General features: G+C 34.5%; 1 protein-coding gene across 7 annotated transcripts in view; it reads right to left on the bottom strand.

The window, feature by feature from the left end:
- SEMA3A (semaphorin 3A) overlaps window positions 1–24,750 on the bottom strand; it is a 454,735-nt gene that overhangs the window by 182,184 nt on the left and 247,801 nt on the right. The gene's annotated exons all lie outside the window — the stretch shown is intronic.

Here is a 24,750-nt window from a genome sequence, read left to right as displayed (position 1 = left end):
TGGCTTCACATTTGCCAAGTGTTGCCAACTTAAAATCTTGACTGTTGAAACAATAACATTTTGGCTGCTTTAATAACACTCATTTGATGTTTACAGCTTAGTAAATGTGCATTTTTATAAACAGAGCGCTTACCTAATTAAACTGGACCAGTGTAAGAACTGGTCAATGTATTGTGAACAAAATAATCCCAATATGGTTGGGTTATGGAACAGCTCAATTTTGCTCATTGAGTTCTATCGATTTTTGGCAGAGAGGAAAGAAAGAAAGAACAGATGGTGAAAGAAAGAAATTGAGCTGCCGGTGATGGAATACACTATCACACTGAATTATAAAGAATGGTGCTCCAATCTCCTGAATAGTTATTTCAATTAGAGTACATAATCAACACATACTGCTTATTTCTGAAGCAAGAAAGAATCTTCAACAAAAATGAACACAGAGTTCAGTCTCAAGTTATGACAATCCAGTATTAAAATATAACACCACAAGATAGGGAAAGGTTTTTTCTTCAGCTGGCCTAATGAAACATAAACTGTATTCTTGTTTGGGTTGGAGAGTGGGAAGAGATTTGCACTTATTCATTGACAATCTGAGTGTGCAGATCTGAGGGATTTATACTACTTTGAAATAGGTAAAGCTTTTTAATATGTGTAAATGGAATGTAAATATGTAAATTAACACTTTGCCAAAGATTAGAGCATATACTACCTTAAAATACACAAAATTACTAGAAAAAAATCATTCTTTTCAAAATAACAACATAAAGATAACAATTTAGCCAACTTAGCCAATTAATTTAATATTGATATTGGTATCTTCTAACTCTTTTCTATTGTTTTATAATATAAATCTAGATACCATCTTAAATAGCTAAATTGTAGCTACATGTAAGATTTTTAGAAAAGAAAATAAAACAAAAATAAACAAAAATATTACTGAAGAAACTATAATTATTATACTTTATTTTGATAAGAAAAACTATATGGAAAGAGAATCAAATTAGTTTAATACTGAACATTTCAATTATTTAACTGAACATTATATTTTATTCTGCTTACATGGGAATTTGATTATTTTTACTTTTCTGCATTTGCTGTATCATGAGGATAATGATGAAAGCCATCAGGCTGCTTCAAACAAGAATCAAAAATAAAAGAGCAGCTATTAAATTACATTTTCAGTGGTAGAGGAAGGAAGTTAAATGATCAAAAGCAAGATTTCATTGCATTTCCCAAATCTTAAACATATTCTTTTAAGTTTTGAATTGGAATTTGTCTCTATATTGTGAGTTTACCAACCAATTGATTCATTTGGTGCATCTCCATGTTGCCAGGGTATTTGGCCTATTTTTGTCATGTCATCTTTCAGGGTATCATTACAAATCATAGAAAAGTGAGAGCCTTCCATTGAACTATCTGAACTATCTTCAAAAGCTCTTATAAAATAGTTCTTTTTATTTATTGGAAATACGTAATTCAATCCATTCAATGTAATGGAGAAACCCAGCATGATACAGGTTCTCAACACAGTTGCATGGATACTGGTGCATAAGTTCACTGCGTGGTGGAGGACAAGAGGGGCCTGAGAAAGAAGAGGACTTGATAAACATAAGCTGATATAAATTCAAGCTGGTGCAACCAGGACTGACCCAGGATACAAACAGATACTTGTATCTGAAATTCATAAGCAGAAATATGAAACACAAACCAAATCCTGAGGTGCAGAAATACTGAGATAATGCATAACTGGTCTCTTAACTAATCCCTTATATATTTTTAGGTTCATGATAGTCAAGGCAAGTGCTTCAATGTTTATAATTTACTATTCCAAATGTTCATCTAGTACCACTGGAAACATTTTTGTAAATGAAAGAGCTAAATTCAAAACAAAAACATAACCTGTAGTGTTCATAGTTGTCGCTTTCTTGTTATCTCTAAATGGAACTCATAATTTACCATAAAACTAGAGCAGCCACATTATGTAAACACTGTTTTTCTCTTTCTTCTTAAAAGATTGATGAGTCTCTTAACATTTCATACATCCTGTCCATTTCATTAATTCTAAGAAGTAATGCCTCCAATAAAGCATCCGCAATAGAAAGTGACAATTGACTCTAGTCTCTGATTTCATTCATTTGTCAAAAAGTTTGCCAAAACTTATAAACCTTTATGTGAACCAGGTTCAACATGCCAGCAATTCTGGGTAATATTTGGATATTAGGAAGGGATTTATGGTTTAGAGAGTAAATCCTGTGGAACACAGAGGTTTTGCATTATTTCAGCCTCAACCAGGCATATTATAGAAGTTTCACTTGAGTTTTACTTAAAATTTTCTGGAAATCTGTAATAATGACTTGCACTCTGAAACATCATAAGCATTAACAAAAAAGAGGCTAGAACTATTTGCTATTGCAAACACTATTTTTTATATAGTAAATCTTTTTATTTAAATAAAAATTAAATAATGGTATATGATTAGTGATGCATTACTGGAAAACTATACATTATGGTTCACTTCAAAAAAAATGAAAGATTATATGGAAATCCATACGATTTTCTAAATAAACATGTATAATGAATATATGATTGGAATAAATCTTCTCCGTGGGACTAAGTGTTCATTTTTTTTTTTTTTTTTGTCTTTTTGCTATTTCTTGGGCCGCTCCCGCGGCATATGGAGGTTCCCAGGCTAGGGGTCGAATCGGAGCTGTAGCCACTGGCCTACGCCAGAGCCACAGCAACGTGGGATCCAAGCCGCATCTGCAACCTACACCACAGCTCACGGCAACGCCGGATCATTAACCCACTGAGCAAGGGCAGGGACTGAACCCGCAACCTCATGGTTCCTAGTCGGATTCGTTAACCACTGCGCCACGACGGGAACTTCCAAGTGTTCATTTTTGTAAGCAGCCTGTATATTTAGAGAAAAAGGTTTAATTTTTTCCAAAGGCTTTAGGTATTACTGTGAGTTTTAAGTTATAAAAAGATAAAGAATCTCTAGTTAACTACTTCGAAATGTAATAGTCTCTGAAATGTTTAGCTCTTAAAATCCAGTAGCAAGAATTTATATTAAGAATTTTAAGACTCTGTGATTTTGAAATTACTGTCATTATTTTGTACATAATGATTATACATAACTGCATAGTTGCAACCTTTGAAGAGTAGTTTTTTCCAATCAGACCTTCTTAAATGGCGATCCAGTGATTAAAAATAAAAATCCCAGGGAGTTCCCTTCATGGCTTAGCATTTAACAAACCTAATAGCCATGAGGTCGAGGGTTTGATCCTTGGCCTCACTCAGTGGGTTAAGGATCCAGCATTGCTGTGAATTGTGGTGTAGGCTGCAGACATGGATCCTGTGTTGCTGTGGCTGTGGTGTAGGCTGGCAGCTGTAGCTCCAATTCAACCCCTGGCCTGGGAACTTCCATATGCCACAGATGTGGCCCGAAAAAAGCAAAAAAAATAAAAATTAAAAATTCCATTTACATAGCGTACATGAAGTAGTCAAATTTATAGAATCAAGTTGTGGAATGGTGGTTTTAGGGTTGGGGGAAGGGGAAAATGGGAGATTACTAGTCAACGGGCATAAAGCTTCAGTTAATCAAAATGAATAAGGCCTAGAAATCTGCTGAACGATATTGGATCTTTGATCAACAACAATGCATTGCATGCTTAAATTCTTATTAAGAGGGTTTCGTTTTAGGTGTTCTTACAAAAATAAAAATAAGCAAAGGCTTTGTTGTCAGACAGATATAACAATTCTTTTTTCTCTACAAATTCTTGTACTGGGGGCTTTGGTTTCCTCATCTATAAAAGGATGGAAAATATCTACTAACTGGAATGGTTGTAATGATTACATGAGATGGTTTACACAAAAATCTCAGTGTTGTTTCTAGCCAATAGTAAATATTCATTAACTAGTGATTGTTAATATTAACTTTATCATTACCAGTATTTACTTCTAACAGAAAGAGTCATTTATGTTAAGTAAATTTAAAAACAACTCTTTTAGAGCTAACTGTATTTCAAACATCAGGACATATCAATGCTGAGGAATGCTAATCATCCTCAGTAAAATGAAATAAGAAGGTTGATCTCAAACCAGCACCTCATTGTACTACCTGGAGTTGAGTATCCGGGGTGTCGGCTTCCCCTGGCTTCAGAAGCAAAAGGGTTCACCACTTGGAAGTACATGGATAAGTGCAGTCATCAACATTCTTTGTTATTTGGGACCCTAGTGCTAGAGTTGAAATCTGGAATTTTCTCGAGAGCAGATTCCGCTCCCTTCTTTTGGGCTCATCTGGATGACTTAAGGGCAGAGCATGAAACAAACAGATAAATGGTTTTGGTTATCTAAATGATAGCTATCAAATATTTTGATTGAAAATCTACATCAGCCATTTCACTTTTTCTCTGTATTTTTATATCCATTGTTTTGAATAAAGCAACTTGGTAAATGTTCCATCAAGTAGATGCACATACTATTAAAAGCTGGGTACGTGAATCCTAAATGTCTGGAAATAAGCATAGGAGCAGACACTACGTGAACCTTCCCTGCCCCACAAAAGAATGCTCTGAAGTTTTATAGCAGTTTTTATTTATGGCCACTGTGATTCACCAACACTAACAAGCATTAAATTTTCACAGCACTCCTATCGCTTTATTTGGCATGGGAAATGGTAAATCTGTGACAGACTAAATATGTAATTCTGAATTAAAACTCAATATTTTTTCTAAGAACAATTCTTTCTATCTAGTTGCTCCCTTTTTATTAATACAGTATCTTATTTCATTGAATTTATAAATTATTTAGTATACAGTTCTTATATTTCAGTGGATACAAATCTTGGTACTAAATGCACATTAAGAGGTCATTCTGTGATGTGTTGTAAATTGCTGAAGCCATTTAAATAAAGGTCCCAATTAGTATGAAAAGTAAGAACTTTGAAAAAAGTAGTAGACAAATCAAAAAATTATTACCCAGACTGGAATAAAGATCAGAGGGGTGTAAATATGTTTTCTATTGGAATTTCTACCACAAATGGTTCTCTCTTCCTGTGTTTAATGAAAAACATACCATGAGTTTGATGTATACCTATCAAAAAGAAAAAAAACTATTATCTTCTAAAATATATGAGCTTATTTATTTTTGAAAGATGGTATGGCAAACCACTAGGGTGCCAGATTAATGCTCATAAGAGTTCGGAACAGTGGCTTAAAATAAGCTCTTTTTCTCCAAGATTAACAGTACAAAAATCAGTATTTGTAGACCCAGCAAACAGCTGATCTTCCTATACTTAATCTAAGACTGAAGAATAGTGTTTAAAAATGCTTAAGTATTTCTTTAAGAATTTAAAAGAACTTTGAGATCTGACAGAGTAATACCCAGTATTTCCTAATCACTCACATTTCCTAGCCTCTCTGACAATGTTGGTATGTGAAATGAAAGCAATGACTTTGATTTGCTTTTGCAAATAATTCAAATCATCCAGTCTGGAGTCATCTTTCCTAGTAGCATGCATCAAGTTTGGAGTGTACACAACTCAAATTCAATGGTGAGGATAACTGGCTCTGGACATTGGAAAAATGGCACCGTCTAAGCTTTCTTTCATCGTTGCATAATAATGTCTAGCCTTGAGCCATAATACTCGACAACTTCAGTAGTGTTATCAAGTTTCTTAAACATATTTTTGGAATACCAAGGGAAAGAGTTAAGAAAAATACTACTTCAAAAAGTTATGATGATTTCCGGGGTGGATCAGTAGGTTAAGAATCCGGCATTGTCACTAGAGCGGCTCAGGTAGCTGTTGTGGCATGGGCTCAACTCCTGGCCTGGGAACTTCTACACGCAGCAGGTAAAGGCAGGAAAAAAAAAAAAAAAGAAACACGTTCATTCAAATAAACCTCATTCTTCTGTAAGAGCTATTTAAGAGAAAATAGTTGAAAGACGAGGCTATCAGCGGAATGCCTTTAGAATTGTGAAATCAAGAGAACTAAGGGGCACATAATACAAAACCTTTACTGTTTGTAGCTGTTATGTTATGATTCGTAAAGCATATTTTGGCTCATAACATATCAGAAAGCACATTATAATAAAGAATCTACACATAGGTTACCTGTCTCTAGTTCCCCTTATTGCCATGCATTTTATTCTTCTAAATGATTGCGATATAACATCACCTTAGTTATTCAGCTATAGTATCTATTCATTGTTGTCACATAAAGTAAAACTCACTGTTCTTTTTCTGAGCTAAAAGGAATCACATATTGTTAGGCACAAGTTCGATAGCAAATGAAATATAATAAGATTATGGAAACAGACTATTGTTCAGTAACAATTTTTATAAGTTTTGTTATACATATGATATATATTATGTTCTCTTATATAAATGATATTCAAAAAAAGACCTCATTTAATTTTATGGTTAAACAATTTAATACCCTTTACAAAAATTTAAATAATTTTGTAAGTTAGAGTTGTTTCCTGTCTCAAATGAATGACGGATGTAAGAAAAAAATGAAATATTAATCAACATAATTTTAAGTAAAGTTTCCTCCTTTCCAATCCCACCTCACAACATCTATTTCTCCCTTGGATTCCATTGTTATAATATGACCTACATCCATCCCCTGTCCTCATAAACTGGACAGATCATTTTATCAAACAACTCTATTGCTAGCTGTAAATACAGAGATTTCTAGTCATCTTGTTCTTTCATCTCTCTTCTATTTTATACATCTTGACCTAGTCATTGCTTACCAATCCTTTTAGAAGACAGAAAAATAGAAAATCAATCACAATAATTAACATCTACTTCATCAAGTGTAGCCACATTGACTGAAATGATTTATTAAACCAATATTTAATACCTTAGAGGGAGAAGGCAATCAAACAAATTATCTTTCTTGCCGGCAAAACAGCTTACGTATTTACCTGATTGCTCATATCACTGTCTTAACTCTTGACATATCTTACTTGTGCCCTTCCTTGACTCCGCAGCCTTCATCTCACTCTTTCCATTGTAAAGAATGACTCCTGGCTTCCTCATTACACTTATTATCTTTTCAGCACTTATATCACTTGACTTGATACCTCATGTTGGAAGGCATTCCTATATTTTCTTTTTAAAGCCACAGGAATACCAGATCTAAGCTATGTCTGTGACCTACACCACAGCTCATGGCAACACCGGATCCTTAACTCACTGAGCGAGGCCAGAGATGGGACCCACACCCTCATGGATCCTAGTCGTGTTCATTAACCGTTGAGCCAAGAAGGGAACTCCATTCCTGTATTTTCTATTAAAATGAAATACTACTGAGCACTCACCATGCCAATCATTTTGCTATTGCTCCATGTGTATTATCCATGATACATTTTAAAAGTTTACCATCTAAGCCTCATGTAATCTACAGAAGCATCCAAAAGGGTAGATCTTTTATTACCCTCATCTTTTAAGTAAATATTGAGTTTTAGAGAGGTGTATTGTCCAAGGTCACATAGTCAAAAGTCAGAGTTGAGCCTGTATGTCCTGATTACTAAAACCATGTTCTTTATTACGCTCTACTGATTCTAACTAGATTATGGTTCTGGGCTTGGTACCATACACCCAAAATATACTTAAATACATCAATTAAAAATAAAGATGATGACAACTTTTATGGGATATTCAAACATTTCCATTGGAAACTGAAGGGTAAAAGACTGAACAGACTGAATATCTCTTTCATGTGATACACTGTTTGCTCAGAGAAATCAAATTAGCTGTCCATGGATATTCAATTAGTACCTGAATTTACCTCATATGATTTTCTTAAATATGTTTAGGCAAATTAAAATACCAACTATTTCATGACCTTCCCTTAGGACTTTTCTGCCTATTGCTTATTTACTTGCAGTGTGTAGAATATTTTTTAATCTTCCTCTCTTCTCCACACCTGCCAAAAGGCTCACCTTAAATGCTACTTTTCACATGAGGATCTTCCTGATCCCTTCCCTCTGTCATGTCTTAATTTTCTAAAATCTCACAGTTCTTTGCTGGGTTGTATCACTCTTTGCACATTTGCCTCATAATGTGTGTTTTGACAAACTTGCCTACTTCCCCACTAAATGTGAGCTCCTTAGGGCAGAACATACATTATATTTGTGAATATTCCAAAATGTTTAGTGTACTTTATTGCATGCCATACTAGTATGTATTCCAGGGATGATCAAAGATTGTAAAGAATCAGACATCACTGGCATTCAGATTTTCAGAACTAGCTCTCATTGCCTCACTATATGCTATCCCTTTCATGTAAGATATTAATTTCGTGGCTTCTTACATAAACTATACACATTAATGCCTCATGTCTCCAGATTGTGCTTCTATCAGAAGGGCCTTCCCAATTCTTTCTTGCAAAACTTTCTTCATCCTTTTTGGTCCAGCTTAATTTTACTCCCTATAAAACATATTTTATTCATGGTCAATAGCAAACACTAGTGTAATTAACAAGCCACTGTCACTTCTAAACTTCATAGCACTTGTTTCATGTCTAAATGATGGGCCAGCCTGCCTTATCATTGGTGGTATCCTTTCTCCAGCACTGCAGTGTGAGGTTGTTAAGGACAGGGATTAACCCTACATATTTTTCTTATTCTTCGTAATCATTAATAGTGACCAGTGCATAGTTACACTTAGTAAAATTTGACCATTTACAATGAATTTAAAAATTTTAAACATTTTCTGGATGAGAAAGAGAATATTATTAATGAGGTAAGAGAATAATAACATGGATATACATATCCAGTAGCCAGAGTTACAAAAAAACTCTAAAGTGCAACAACAACCACAAACACACATGTGCACATGCATCTGAGTTGTGCACATGTGTGTTGTGCACAGCTCTCTAATCCAGCAGCTGAGTCAGGGTTTCTCCACTCTTGGTCATTCTCTCTCTCCTCACATTCTCTGCCATTGCTCTAGGAAATAAACTCCAAGTGGTAACTGGCATTTGTCTAGTAGAGTGGAATTAATTCTTTTTGCAAAACTTTCATTTAAAAAATTAGCCCAGTGATATACTAAATTCTAGTTAATCTGGATTGACACAGGGGATAGGATCCTTTTGCCCAGGGACTGTGTCTTTTACCTCTGCCCTTTTATCAGAGACTCTGGCCCAGAAGATGCTTTTGAGTGAAGGACGGCATGTAGAGCCAAGATTTGGAGATTATTTATTTCTTTTATATATAATTGAATCTTATTTAGATACTTAGTATTATGATTGTTTCTTAGTTCCCTCAAGTAGATATGTTAGAATGAGTTTTGCTTGTTTTACTGTGAGCAAATTGTGAGTGTAATAGACCTGATATCAGCCCAGCAAAATACTACCTTGTACTCTTTTCATGAAAATAAATTAATGCTTAAATATTCATCTTTGATCTATTTTATTTTGCTGTATTTTCTTTCCCCTCCTCTAATTTGTATCTGTGTGTGTGTGTTTAGTAACACTACTTTGAATTCCTGTTATTTTAAAACAAATCTTTACATAGAGCAGATGGTAAAAATATTTTAAAAGAGGTACAGAACCATCATATTGAGACTAAGAGTTTCATTGTTTTGAATGTAGAGAAAGGGAAACATTTATTTTTATTATATCTATTTCCTCCACAAGGACATTTGATTCAGGTTTATAGGTTCAAAATTTATGAAATGTTATGAAGTATATGAATGCACACACATATATATAAGTATAAAAAGTATATTACAGTCAAAAAACAAAATGATATCATGTTAACAGAAAAAAAAGGAGGGGTAACGTTTCTATTAATAAAGATAACCGGAGTTAATCTAAAATGCAATGCAATGCTTGGCAAAAGCAGTTTTTCAGAGAGAGACTGGCATAATTATGTCTAACTACAACTACTTACATTTCAACAATTATTGTAGGTAAAAAAGAAAACGTGCCTTTAAATGCTGTGTCCTAAAAGTAATGTAGCAGCACAAAGTAGCTCTATATTTTACATTTATTGTACTTTACTAAGAAAACACTAACAGTTTTAAGAATTCATCACTGATTATTTTTACATTTAAGTCACTATTAAAAGGCAAGTAGCTCTTTGTGATGTGGTTATAATTTATAACCACAGACAGTCTAAGTTTTTAAGCTAAAACTATACCTCACCTTCACATATCATTTACATATACTGATTGCTTCCACATGTCTGGCATAAGGTAAAATAGTTTATGAACATTGTAATATGGCTAAAGCCACAAAGAAATAAAATTCATCTTTGTCTAGAGTACATCAGAAATGTATTCGTGCTGGTATATAAAGTGTTTTCCAAAGGAATTCTGCCTTCCAGAAAAAGCCTTTAAAAGCCAACTGTGGTTACTGTCACCTCCCTTTCTAACAACATCTAGATTTCACAGTCTGCTTCCAAGTGTCTTCTGTTAGACAAAAGCCCCTTTAAGTTACTCTCAACATGGTCCTCATTCTATTTACTAGCTTCAGATGGCAAGTTTATTTTCTTGAGTGACTGCATATCCTCTTTCCTGCAAATGGGTTATTTGCCATCACAGGTGGTTCATAGAATTGGTCGGAAAGACTCAGACTTTCTATCTACAATGTTTCATTCAGACTCAGGGACATATTAAATAGGAATATTGTGTTAATTCCTATGTGGGTCGAATATGTTTTAAGTTGTCATGAAGGATGTTGTGTCTTCATGGACCAAGTCATAACAAAATAATATTCAAGGTAACCATTACACCATCGAGAGGATATGCTATAAGTACAGGAGCTAATAAAACTACTCATTTCCTGGTTATTTTTACTGAATATTAAATGACTGACATTGGTTCATGCTGAAAATACAAATTGGAACTTATAGTCTGTGAGATTCAGGCAACTCTTTTCTTAAGAAACAGGTGCTTCCTCGCTCAGTTTAGCTCACTAAGAATTAGTCAGAACACCTAAAAATCATGTCTGTGTCTGTTCCCCTCATTAGCTGTATATATGTCCTCATACACCATCCACACTGGAGTTTCCATTGTGGCACAGAGGGGTTACAAACCTAACCAGTGTCTGTGAGGACATGGGTTCAATCCCTGGGCCAGCTCAGTGGATTAAGGATCCAGCATTGCTGTGAGCTGTGGTGGATCCTCTTTTGCCATGGCTGTGGTGTAAACTGGCAACTGCAGCTCCAATTTGACCCCTAGCCTGATATTCCATATGCCTCAGGTGCAGCCCTAAAAAACAAACAAACAAAAAACAAAACTGTGACAAGCAACAGGTCAGCATCAAGATATTTAGCTTCACTTATATAGGACTAAAAGGCCTACTGTTAGATTCAGCTTCTAAAAATTATTTCACAATTGTTTACTTACAACACTAGCTTTTTACAAAGCATCCTTTTATAGTCACTGACCAGCTGACAATGACAAACCTCACATTTCAAATATTCATATACTATTATACCATGTCTTTGAAAGAAGCACATTACAAATGTAACAAGTGTGATTTTCCTTGTATTATTATTATTAATCTTACAAAATAAGTAACAACTTGAGAATGCATGCATATCCACTCTGATTGAGCAAAACACTCAATCTAGAGCCTATGCAATTATTAATCTACCTCAAGGAATTAATAGTCAATGAATATCTTCTATGTGGCAAACACTGACTGAATGAATAACTTACATATGTATTGTGAATATTCCTATAACAGCTACATAAAGTAACTATTCCCTCCCCTTAGAGAAGAGCAACCTCAGGCTAAAAAACATGCCAGAGTCCTCAAATCTAGAAAAATGTCAGTGTCCATTCACTATTTTCTTCTCTGTGCTTGGATTATTCTTCCATTGGTGAAATTTTTGTTCCAGTGGCTTGATTCGAAAAGGCTATTAATTTTCAATAGGCCAACAGAGAGGTACTTGACCTCTGCAAACACAGCATGACTTACTATTCAGTAATACTAAATAATGACAACATATATGATCAAATGGATATTATTGTTCATTGAATATGTGCTGTCATTTTGTACTTGCCAAGAATGTGAAATTTTATTCTTTAAGAAATATGAAAAGGCCAAAGATCTGGCTATTAGGTGGGGCACACTAAGTACATGCAACCATTAGCTTTCTAAGGAAAACTAATGCTATGAGAAAGATGGTGGAATATGCCGAACGGAGAATCCATTTGGAAGACCGCGACACTCAGTGTGCATTGCTTGTGGTACAGTTCAATATTGAACACTGAGATCTGTACTAAAGAAACAAATGGCTATAATTTCACTTCCTTTTATGGCATCTGCTTAGAATAGACTAAACAGATTCTTTCAGAATTAATGTACAGATGTTTATATAGATGTGAAAAAAAGGACTGCCATGGCGTAGACAGTTCTCTCCAACCTGACAGCTAAAGAGCAAAGTCCATCAGATAAGTATTAATCTCATTTTCCATGAAACAGTGGACACAATGGACACTGACTCTGCCTTCCTAAGTGATTTCATGCTGCCAGAAAGACGCTGTTTGAGTCACAGGGGTCTTATTTTGTTATTATGCTTGAAAGCTTTCTCAAGAAGCTCTCTGGATCATGAGGTTGAATGAGAGAGTTTGTCTGCTCTGTTAGAGTGAGAAAAGAGAACTTTCATTCTGTTCTTAATAGGCACCTCAGGAAGCAAAAAAGGCTGAGACTGTTGGACGTGAAGAACACACAGTGAAAGTAAGAGAACTCTGTGGCTCCAGGTTAGTATGTGTGATCCTACAAAGGAACTGGAGTCTGAGGAGTAGCTGCTGTGTTTGAGCACAGCTTCTAATTTTACCCAGCTAGAATCAAGTGCAAAGAGTGAATCCCTTGCTTGCCAACCCAGGAGAAAAGAAATAATTTCATCAAAAGAATGAAGGATGCCCCACCCCCTTAATATAGTGAGCTGGAAAAAAAAAAAGTCATTGTTGATAGTTCATTTTACCCAAATAATGACATCGTGACAGAGTAAAACATGTGTACCATTCCTTATCAGAAGTACCAAATGCACAGTCTATCATACACCTAAAAAATATTGAAGGAATTAGTATGTAATACAGAATACTTTAAGTAGAGCTGTCCCATAAATGACACTCAACTATTGGAATTAAAATTTTATTTATATATATATATATACACACACACACACACACACACACACACATATATGTACACATATATTTTATTTTTAGGGCCACAGCCACAGCATATGGAAGTTCCCAGGCTAGGAGTCCAATCAGAGCTATAGCTGCCAGCCTACGCCATAGCCACAGCAATGCAGGATCCAAGCCATGTCTTCGACCTACACCACAGCTCACAGCAATGCCATATCCTTAAAGCACTGAGCGAGGCCGGGATTCAAACCCGCAACCTCATGGTTCCTAGTTGGATTCGTTTCCACTGTGCCATGATGGGAACCCCGAAACTTTTTTTATTTTGAAAGCATAAATATCTGCAGTTTTTCTTGAATGTAATTTGTATTATTCTGGACATATTGCTCTATGGAGATAATGTAAGCTATATGCCCACATATGAAGTCTTTGTACTCCAGGAAAACAAGAACATTACAGGAAGTCCCATCTGAACTACAATCATGTTTCAGAATCTTGCTTCTGTATATCAGATGGTGACTCAAGAGCTCAGAACGGAGGCTAACTCCTGGGTTTCTGGATGCCTAAAGCTTTGCTTTGCACATGCCACTACTTTATAAAGCTAAAAAAAAATTCATTATCTATTGTTCCTACCTCAAGTTTACATGCTATAACCTCTGTTTCAAAATTCTCTACCATTTATCAGTATCTGAACTGCTTCTGCAGCCTTAAGTGATTTTTCTTCCAATCAACTATTTCACTACTCGATTTTACAAACCTTTAAATTAAACTGGGCTATGTTTAGGCTCAAATCCATTGTTCGTGTGTTCTTACCTCTGCTCATTAGCCCTTTCACCTGGAATGATTACCAGTCACCTCTTACTTTTTTAACCACTTGATTCAAGGACTATTTAATGAGGCTCTGTCCCACACGACTCTGTGCTTGACTGAGAACATGAGATAGATTTAAAAAAAAAAAAAAAAAAAAAAGCAGACATGATCTTACAAAGCTGCGAATCTGTGTCTTCTGCCCTTCCAAATGCTAAGTTTCCTCAGGACACATACTATATGATGTTTCCCTACCTCTCTGCCTCTTCAAAACCCCTGCCAAAGGTGACACTTAAGTCAAGGTTTATTGGAGAGGATAGCGTCAGCGAACAATTGAGAGAGTGGGAGAATGTGCAGGAGAAAGCAAAGCTCACAGGTGTGATGGGGAGAAGTGGGGCATGTTTGGGCTGTAAGGTGAAGGGAGTTTCACTTTCCAGATACTATCAATTTTATCACATTCCTAGCTGCAGAAATTTTGAAAACATACTCTTCTCAAATTATCTAGATCCTCCCTACACACATTCACCAAGTTCAACTTTTAAATGCATTCGATGTGTCTCATATCCAGCCTTTTTTCTCATTTCTGTTGTCATAATCTTTATTCAGGTATTCATCACCTTATATCTGAACCACAGCGGGTCCTCCAAATAGCTCTTTCTAAGCCCTAGACTACTTTAAGTTAATCACCCTTGTGTGTCGACCAAGGAGTTTGGGCTTTAATCAGGAGGAATTTTTTAAAAAAGGAAAGGGATAATTAGATTTAAATTTCAGAAAGAATTTTAGTCGGTAACGACAGAAAGACGAGATAATTATAGGTGGCTGTTGCTGTTATAGGGCAAATAATGAAAAGAGCCTGACTTAACCTGGAGGAGAGAATAGGACAGATTTGAAGGATGGACTTGAGAGGCAGAATCCACAGGATATTAAGATGGTTAGATATGGGGTGGGTCAGCAAGGGAAAGGCAAAGATGCTAGTGGTCTGGACAACTGGGTCAAAGTGACAAAATTCCCTGAAACTGGGTATAAGGAGAATAAACAAGTTTGTAGAGAGAACAATGAGTATAGTTTTGAACAAACAAGTTGAGTCGGAGTTCCCTGTGAGAGATACAAGTGTAGATATTCTGTGGCCTTTGATATGTGGAAGAGGTGAAGACAAAAGCCCCCAGCTGACTCGGCAACGGGTTCCCAGAACTTGAAGCATCTGGGAAAGGGATTTTCCCAGGCAGAGGCCTGGGCAGACAGGGAAAGAGAGTTCCCTGGGTAACGCTGGCTCATGCCCCCATTTGTGTCAGCTTTCTGCTATTCTTCTCTTCCCAGTCAGCACTTAGGGAACTACATCTCAAGGTTCAAAGAGACTAATCTGCTTGTACTTTAATCAGTATCTTTTATAGATGTAAAGCTGAGACTCTTGGACTAACATACATGAGAACCACATTCTCTGTTCTAGGCACAATGTCTAGATTTAGGTGCATGTGATTGTAAGAGAGCCATTAATGAACATATAAAGTGGCAAGATTACCTAAACAAGAAATTGTCATTTTATTTCTGTAGATTAATCTGCTAAAAATGAAAGGTTCCCAACCTCTTCACAAGAGACATTGAAAGGCTTTTAATTTTTCAGGCCTAGAAACTCTTTCTACATTCCCAGGGGAAAATTAACAGATTTTTTATTTCAAAAATGATAGGCTTAGATGAGATTTATTTGGATAGGATAAGAAGATACAGGTTAAAGACTTCCTCCTTCCAGAGAAAAGGGGTGGAGGAGGGTGGCCAGAACCAGTTTAAAAGATTATTTATTTCCAATCTGGAAAGATAAAAGGCTGTTGTATTAGAGAGATCTGTGTCCTGCTCACACACTGCACTCTGCAAGGGGAAGGACTGAGAGTGGAGACCTTGTATGCCTGCTTCTATATAACCTGGAGCCAAGATGCTGAGAAGGTTCAACAGAAGGGCCACTGAAAGAGGAATCTTGGCAACTTCCCAGAGTACTAGTGCCTAAGAGAAAGCAGAGAATTTGGCAAACAGCAGCATTGTACAATAGAAGATGCTCTGGTAAGGTCAACCAGTAGAGTAAAGATGATCAGGGCCAATCCTGAACCACTCAAGACCTGACACCAAGCAAAGGGAAAGACAGTCTCCCATGACTTTAACATCAATCTGTGTTCTAGTGAATAGCATTCCACATTCCATAATTCTCAATTCAACATGATGTGATTTAGAATATTATTTGGATGTAACTTTTTTCGTAGGTGTTATGAATATACGCGCATGTGGACTACATATACACACACTGATTTAAGTAGTTCTTCATCTATACATAGTTATGCAGGCACAATTTATGACCAGAATTCTAGAAGTAACTTTTTGTAGTTTGTGTTGCAAAATACCACAAATCTACAGCTTTTTCTAATACATTATGAAATGTTCCAAGATTTTACTAGCCTGTTTGTTCTCAAACTAATTTTTTACTTAAGTTAGCCAGAGAAACATCCTGAATGATAAAGTCCTAAGCAAATTAAAATAATGCAATATGTGACTCTGCATTTAAAGGCATGTGGCACATAACAGGCATACATAGATAAGGGGACCTTTTAATACCTGATACTCATCATATAGATGATATGGGTATCTTCATATTAAAACCAAATATTATTTGTAGAATAGCAACTGCCCTTTTCACAACTTGTTGGTGGATTGGTTACAGAAAGAGTAAGGTAAAGCAGAAAAACATAGGAATTAACTAGGAGAACAAGAAACCTGCATTCTAAACCAGGTTCTAAATATTTTATAATTTCAAGGAACTATCGTCACAGCATTTTCTATACTGGATAACCAAACTCAACTTTCATTCCTATTATCCATTGGTTAAAAAGAAGCTTATCTCTTATATTTTATAAACAAATCTCAGGGGAGAGATGGAGAAGCCCAAATGACCACGGTGACCACTGCGGAGAAGACTTCCAAGTACACACCATGTGTCCCTCTCGCTCCCATTTTTGGTCAAACCTAGTCAACCATCTGTTAAATCCAAGATGTTCCTAGCCTGATATGCTGTAGCTTTAAGTTCCTCTTGTTAAAGCACAGATTTGTTTCCATATCACATTTGAATGCAGAAAAAAATACATAACTGTATTGTCACATACTATATGAAATACATTGCTTTCCTTTAAAAAATCCTTAAGATATATTTTTTGATAGTGGTACTTACATTTTTCTCATATACTTCCTATCTTTCAAGGCTTGCCTTCCTTGTGCCTTATTTTACAAAATTCTCTAAGTATTTAGGTAGATGTGATACCACCTTCCTCAGAAGTCCCATTATATTCACTTTATTTAAGAATCTACTTATCCAAGAATCTACTTATTTATGAAGAAATTCTGCCACATGCCTTATGTGGGCTTATGTGTGTGTGTTACATATAAAATCCAAGCAAGAACAACTGAGGTTTGCATAGCTGACGAAAGTCAGGGTTCATTTAAACAAAATCTTAAAGGATGATCACAAGAGATTTTACTCTCTTGAAATTTCAAATTTGAAGATAAAAATTTAAATTTATGTATTATAAAGACTCACAAGTGCTTGTAGGGTTTCAATTTGACCTCAGGTATAAAGAACTTTGTTTTGGCTTTCCCCAAATATATTTCTTAAGGGTTTGGACTACTTAATCACTTTTGGAGACTTTGAAAGCATGAATATTTTTGAAGAGCTATGATTCCTATGCAACAGCACTCTGAGTAGTTATACTACTGTCCTTTCCTATTGATATTTCTACCTTGTCATAAGATTAATATATATTTTATGAGAATGTAACATAAGCATTGTGCATTAATTTATATTCTAGATCAATTGGAGACCTATAAGTGGACTATGGAAAGTAGCGTAGTGTTTTTTCTAGCCTTCTCAATTATATAAGGTTGGGATCTTAAAGAACTCAACATATATTTTGAACATTCACTCTTCAAAAAAGATTCCTATGATAGGCCCTCTCCTGTCACATCTATTCTCCTGGGCAGGTGGGAGCTTGGGAGCAAGGAGTGAGGATGGATGGAGGTGAGGGTCCTAGGCCAGAGAGCACAAAGCAAAGGGAAGACAGAGGCTGACTTAAAGAGGAAAAGCAAAGGCAATGAGTAACAGCTGCCCTGCACAACAAGGGTGAGTGGCAGCAAGGAAGTCAATTCAAACTTTTAAAAGATTGTATCTTCAGCTTTGGTAGGTTCTATACAAAGGTTCAGACATTGTAAAAGAGATAATGAAACACTGTATCTTTACCCACTATTTGGTTTTAAAACGGTCTCACTTTCTGACTGTGTGGACTGAGATACAATAATGAGGAAAATCAGGGTATCCATACAAAGTAATGAAATAATTCCTCTCCTAGAGTCTTCTAAGATGCTTGTATTGTCATATATTCTCTATCTCCTGCTTGTAGGCAAAGAAAGATGACTCAGAAACCTTCTTATTTGGCGTTGGAAGAGCTGTGGCTCACAGGAGACCTTTATGGAGATATCACTGTTTCAATACTCTTTGCGGGCTCCTAAATGTTGCCACTGATACCTCCCACCTTAGCATCCAGCACTGAATTTACTTTCTCTGCCACAGTATAATGGACAATTCACTTATAATAAATTGATTTATTATATGTTTTCATTATTTTGTACTCACTTGTAAGCAGGTATATCTCACATTAAAAAATAAAAATAAAAAATAAGCCCTGTCAAATGAAGCACAAGTTCATTCAACAGCGAGTAACTATGCCAGCTGTTGAAATTTTACCGATGAAAAATCATGCAAAACTGGCCTTGAGAACCTCGCAATCTGGCACAAGATGATCCACATAATTAGTTTTCCAGACTGAAAAAGTCATCGTCCACGTTCAATAGCACGAAGCTTCTTTTAATCAGCTGATGAAGACTCAAGTGGGTGATGTTATATTTTATCTAAAGACATGTTTATGGCTGAGGCAACAACTGAAGTTACTGAAAGGTTTGGTCAACATTGCTTCCCACGCCACATCTCTCCAAGAGAAGGAAACCTGGAAATCTTGGTTTAACAGCTCATTCAGGAGACGACAAGTCTTCCTAAATTTGTGGTCCCTTTAAGTTTTACGCTAAGCCTGTAGAAAATACTAAGGCTAATTCACTCTTCATATTTATCAACAGAATTTTATTTTTGCTTATCTTCATTCCCTAATTCAAGTATAAATTGTATATTCTCTTATCCAGGGTTTGACAGAGTCCAGCTTTGTTACTGTTTGGAAATAGTGTGCAAATTCCCTATTTATACTGATGTTTACATCTTGGCAATAGAGGGAGATAGTAACTGGAGACGTTTAGACTTATTTGAGTCAGATAGAATTTATTGATTCTTAAATATGTTTAATTATGACAATAGTTCAGAACAACCTACAAACTAAAAGAAGTTGTTCTTTTAAAAATATACCAAATGTAATTTTCTAAATATGATTTTACCTTCTCAGCTAGCTACTCTCCATTTAAAAATGATGGCAATAATTTGGCATGGGCAGGCTGCCGTTAAGCACAGTTTATGATTTAGGCTTAAAACAGTTATATATCTATATGCGAAACTATTCTTCCATCATCTATCTAATTGTTTGGTACTACTATTTCACTCATTATTTTGTTTTAGTTTTTACGGGTCTGTTTCACTTGTGAGGTCTCATTTAAGTTAAAGTACATTTATTTACTTTTTCTGATAGCAACAATTTACTTTTTTGAGGGTCAAAATGTACCTAAATATATGCAAATGCTCCAGCAAATTCCATTTTAACTATTGTGCATATTCCATCTCCTAACTCTTATGCCAGTTTTTCCAAACTTGGCCTCTAAGCATTACTCAGTGTATTTATCCTAGCAGCCTGCCATTACCAAACGAATGAAAAGAGTTGTCACAAATTGCTAGTGCCACCTATTAGTGGAAGCACAGAACTGCAAATCATGGCAATTCCTTTAAACAGCACCTTAGAAGTCCTGAGGGGTAAAATCCATCCTAAGACTCACACTGGTTCTAATTTATGTTTACAACTGCTGGTTTTTTAAAGTAAGCTTTCACTGTGTGAACTAAATTTAGATACTGTCATGAGTTTCGGAGATTTTACTTACAGCTTTGCGTTAATGGATCATATTGTCATAGAATTTTTTCTCAAGTTTTGATAAGTGCAATGTCTTCATCAATTAATAGGTGACGCTATGATATAGTATCATGCCTTTGTAAATAAACATTGTTAGATAACAGTCAATTAAAATTTGTTTCCATGCTGGAAGATTTAAAGACTCAAGTATAAACTCTATTTTAAATAGTCATAACTTTAGCTTTCACAACTCTCCAAAAGGTGTAAAGGTGTCTGTGACATTTTGATTTGGGGACTGTGATACACAGATCTGCCACTGAAGTTTAAATCAGAAAAATCAGGATAAGTCGTTAAACCATACAATTTCTTACAGCTAACTTTCTTAAGTTCTTGATAACTTTAGAAGTTACTTAAAGCTCAATTTGAAATACAGTTATAGATGCATGCAAAGCATAAATGGATTATGTTGTGCAACCAATAATTTAATTTTTATTTTGTTATTAGGAACATATGCAGTCATATTAATTGATTCTAATTAACTTTATCCCTGAAAGGTCTTTCGATTGCATTAATTTTTAAATATAGAATTTAAATATAATTGACTGAAAATCACTTTTTAAAAGTTATATTGTCTGATTGATGTATGGTAATTAAAAATAAGAAAACAAATAAAAATTAGTCATCACATCCATTTATTTGCCTAAGTATTCAGGTTATTTCATATTAATGACAATGGTAGAGACTTGGAAATAATTTATATGAAGAGAAATAAAAACATAAGAAAGTTAGAATTGGAAAATTCATCTCTTCAGTATTCAGATTTCCTTAAGCAATTAAAGACTGCATATCATTATTGAGAGTCAGTGGCTTACATGGGATGCTTATGTGGTCTCAGGCATTTTCCTGCTTGTTGACATCTACACTGATAAATTATTATTCCAAAGGCCAATCTGACTGGCAGCTTCAAACACAGAAGCCACAAATTGGAGTCTTTCACCAGGTCTCAATTGATCTTACCATCATTGGATCAAAGATGTGAGGAGTGACCATTTTGTTTTATTTTATTTTTATTATTTTGCCTGGATATACTGGTTGAGTAGATAAATAAAAAGTTCTACTTTTCAGTATACTTAAATTGAAGATTTTGAAGTCTAAATATGATTTTTAAAGTTAATAGAATTTGGGAAGAAAAGACCACACTAAATAAGAATCTGCAATTACGAGACCTGATGCCAAGTATACAGTGACTACTGGAGGAAAGGTATTGAAAAGAATTTATTACGTCTTTGCCCTGTGAAGATATATATGTATCCTCTCCCTCTCCACTTTTCACAGACATATTCCATTTTAGCTATAAGGAGATTTTCAGTATAAGACAAATTATATCTTATACTACTGTGTGAATACTTGAGATATTCATGAAAACTTTTCATGGGACTCAAAAAGCCATGCTTGGTATAATATATATACATATATATTATATTATTTGATATAATATTATGTAATATACACTACATAGATGTGTATGTTTAATTTAAAATATAACTGTCTTTTAAAGAAATTACAACCTTATTTAAAGACATTTTATTACAATTCATAACTTTTAGATTGCCAAGATTGTTTTTCTCAACTGTAAAATATTAACATAAATTTTGTCCTTCATACATATTCATCTATTCATATATATTCACCTATATATCTAGCTAATCTATATATATACACATATATGTATATATATGTGAATATATATGCTTTGGATGAATAAAAATCTCTTAAAAGGCAACAAGCTTATTTAGTAAATCATTATTCATACTAATTAAATTTTGAAGTGATCATAATATATTGAGTAACAGCAAATAAAAAAAGCTTTTTCAAATTTTACTTCATAATTATAAATTAAATATTATCTTCTAGTACCAGAAATATATGTCTGAGAATTTTGACTTAACTGGTAATCGCATTCTTACAATTAAACAACATAATTCTAAAAAAAAAAGCTTTACACATTATGAAAAGAAAGCCTTTGACATATCTACCATTTATTTAAGTGCTATTTACTCAGTCCTGCCTATGAAGGTAAAGTTAAAGGCACTGATTTAATCTTTGGATTTCCAGGATTACCATCACATTCAAACTTGCATGTGTCTTTGATTTCTACTAAAACTGAAGCACACAATGTCCTGGAAAAGCTCATTATACTGAATGATGGAACATTTGTCATTTGTTTAAAACCCCAAACCTAATTTATTTCCTTGTGATTTCCATAAGTCTTTCTGAAGTCTTCACTGTACCACATATTCCAAAAGGAAGATTATATGATATCCTGGGATTTCATGAAAAAAGTGAAATTTGACTAGTTTTGTAGGAGAAATAAACAGTAAAGCACCAGTTTTAAAAAGAAGCATTGTAACAGTTATATTACATGTACTTAAGGAAGGGAAAAGTATCTCTGAGTGAATGTTTCTTGAGGATAATTTGTATGTGACTACTGAGATTTACAGAGTTCTCACATTTGCTTCCCCCACAAGGATTCTAAATCAGATTGGTTCAGAGGAAAAGCCAGCATACCCCATTTTTCTAATATTATCACTTCTCCAGATGGTCCTGAACACATCTATTCAATTCCTTTTTCCTAGAAAGTAAAGAGGTACCTTATTAGATATGTATGTACATCCTCTGCAAAGGCTGCCTTCTTGTTCTTACTTACTTTATTTCTCATTTAACATATCACATCTCTTTCATCTCCTACCAGGCAAGATGACAGTAGAAAGTAAGCATGGTGATTGCCTGAAACTTTGTCTTGGCAACCTGAGCAATGAGAGAGTTAATGGTGGATCTTTGAAAACAAGTGACCATGGGAAATTAGGGTTGGCAGGGATTTAACTCTTCATGAATCATGCTGGAATATTTTTAAGGGCAAAGCAGTGGATGTTTTAACCATGTTTGACATCTAATTAAGGAGAAAAAAGAAGTAGCTTAAAAAATTCTCTATTATAGCTTAGAAACAAAGTAGTGACAATTGGCTACCAGGCATTTGCTTTGGCAAAACAAGTGTAAATGTAGAGAAAAAAAAAGGTAATGACAGACCAATAAAATGACAGAAGAAAAATTGCTTGGGCCATCTCTTTTATTCTTTTTGCTGTTCATTTCACAGTGTGTTTTACCAAATTGCCAAGCCCTAATAGAACTGTTATGTAGCTGTAGGGCAATTTTTGATCTTAAGGAAAGCAGAATAACTCAAATAGATACCATTGCTAAAACAAGCTCATAAAGACAGTGTCAAACATATGCATCTTGTCAATATATACAGCTAACTTCATTAGACAAGTTTAAAGCATATGTATATGACAAAAGGCTACTCTAATGAAATGCTATCTTTTAATATATATATAAAGGACTGGTGCCTCCTCTATTAATGAAGAGAAACCCTCTACCATTGAAATAAAATTCTTGCACAATAAACACAATTCTCAATTCCTATTGATTTTACAATTTATTTAGCACTTAGACAAGTATCTCCATATGTAGCAGATTTTAAAAATGTATGTTGTGCTTCAAACTTTTTCTAAGTTTATAGCATATAGCTATTCACATCTTCAGGAAGTAAACTTGTATGTAAAACTTACTCATAAGTGATATAAACTTGGAGAAGGTGAATCATCAATCTAAGAATTAGTGGATGAAATACTCTCAAAGAGAAAAAGCAGAAGCAAAAACTGATGGAAACACAGATACCATAATACCATATACTATGGACTAATTTAAAGACAGTTACTACATAAAGACATAATTGGGATTTAATTATTGACTGGATATTATATGATTATTTTTTAAATCTTGCATAATGAGTACAACTGCAATTCTCTTTGCTAATATGTAAAATTTATTACCATTTGAATAACGAAAAATTATACCCAAAATAAATTTGTTTCCCAATTCAATGTATTTTATCTAAGTATTAAATCCAAATAAACATATTTTTTAGGTGTTCAATTTTCTAATCCAAAGTGTGAAAATTACATCTGTCTTTCCTATTTGTGGTCCTCATTTACACTAGAGTATTCAGAAAGAGATGTTTTCCAACATGTGAAAATTAAAGAATATGTTTTCTGGCATAAGAGCAATGTACAGTAGACAGACATCTCTACAGATAGATTCAATAATTTTCTTTCACATTACAAGCTAAAAACGGAATATAATTATAGCTTCTCATTGCCCCGCCCCCAATTGTAGAAATTTGAGAATCATAAGAAAGCAGGACCTTAGGGAGCAAAACTACTTGAGTTAAAACAGTTTAATCTTCAACTCCATTTTAATAATACTTCAGTTGCATAAATATTCTCTTCCACTATAAGTTACATATATCATGTTAGAAATTATGTTAGCATGATTTTATGTATGTATAAAATCTACGTAAACAAATATAGAACAAATATTTTCTTTAAAATCCTCATTAAAAAACAAGCATACACATTAAACTATAACCAGTTAAAGTACCAGCAACCATGTGATAAGGCTTTTTCTTCCGTCTTAAATTTATACTTTTTTTTGAAAAGAAGTTCTTACAACTAGCTGTGCAGCTAGAAAGTAATATCTCTTCAATTCTCACTGAAGTGCATATAGAATCAAATAACATTATATTTCAAAGGCTTTAGATTTACACCAATTAGCCAAATACACAGTCTTTTGTACAACCATAACACACTGTGGAAAAACTAGTCTGTTCTCTCCAGTTTA

This window comes from Sus scrofa, chromosome 9, assembly GCF_054392235.1.
Source record: "Sus scrofa isolate SSC_HxYL_T2T_F1_AM1 chromosome 9, Sscrofa_HxYL_maternal_Yorkshire_Landrace_v2.0, whole genome shotgun sequence".
Lineage (NCBI taxonomy): Eukaryota > Metazoa > Chordata > Mammalia > Artiodactyla > Suidae > Sus > Sus scrofa.
Note: the sequence above shows the minus strand (reverse complement) of the source record. Positions and strands in the feature narration are given on the sequence as shown.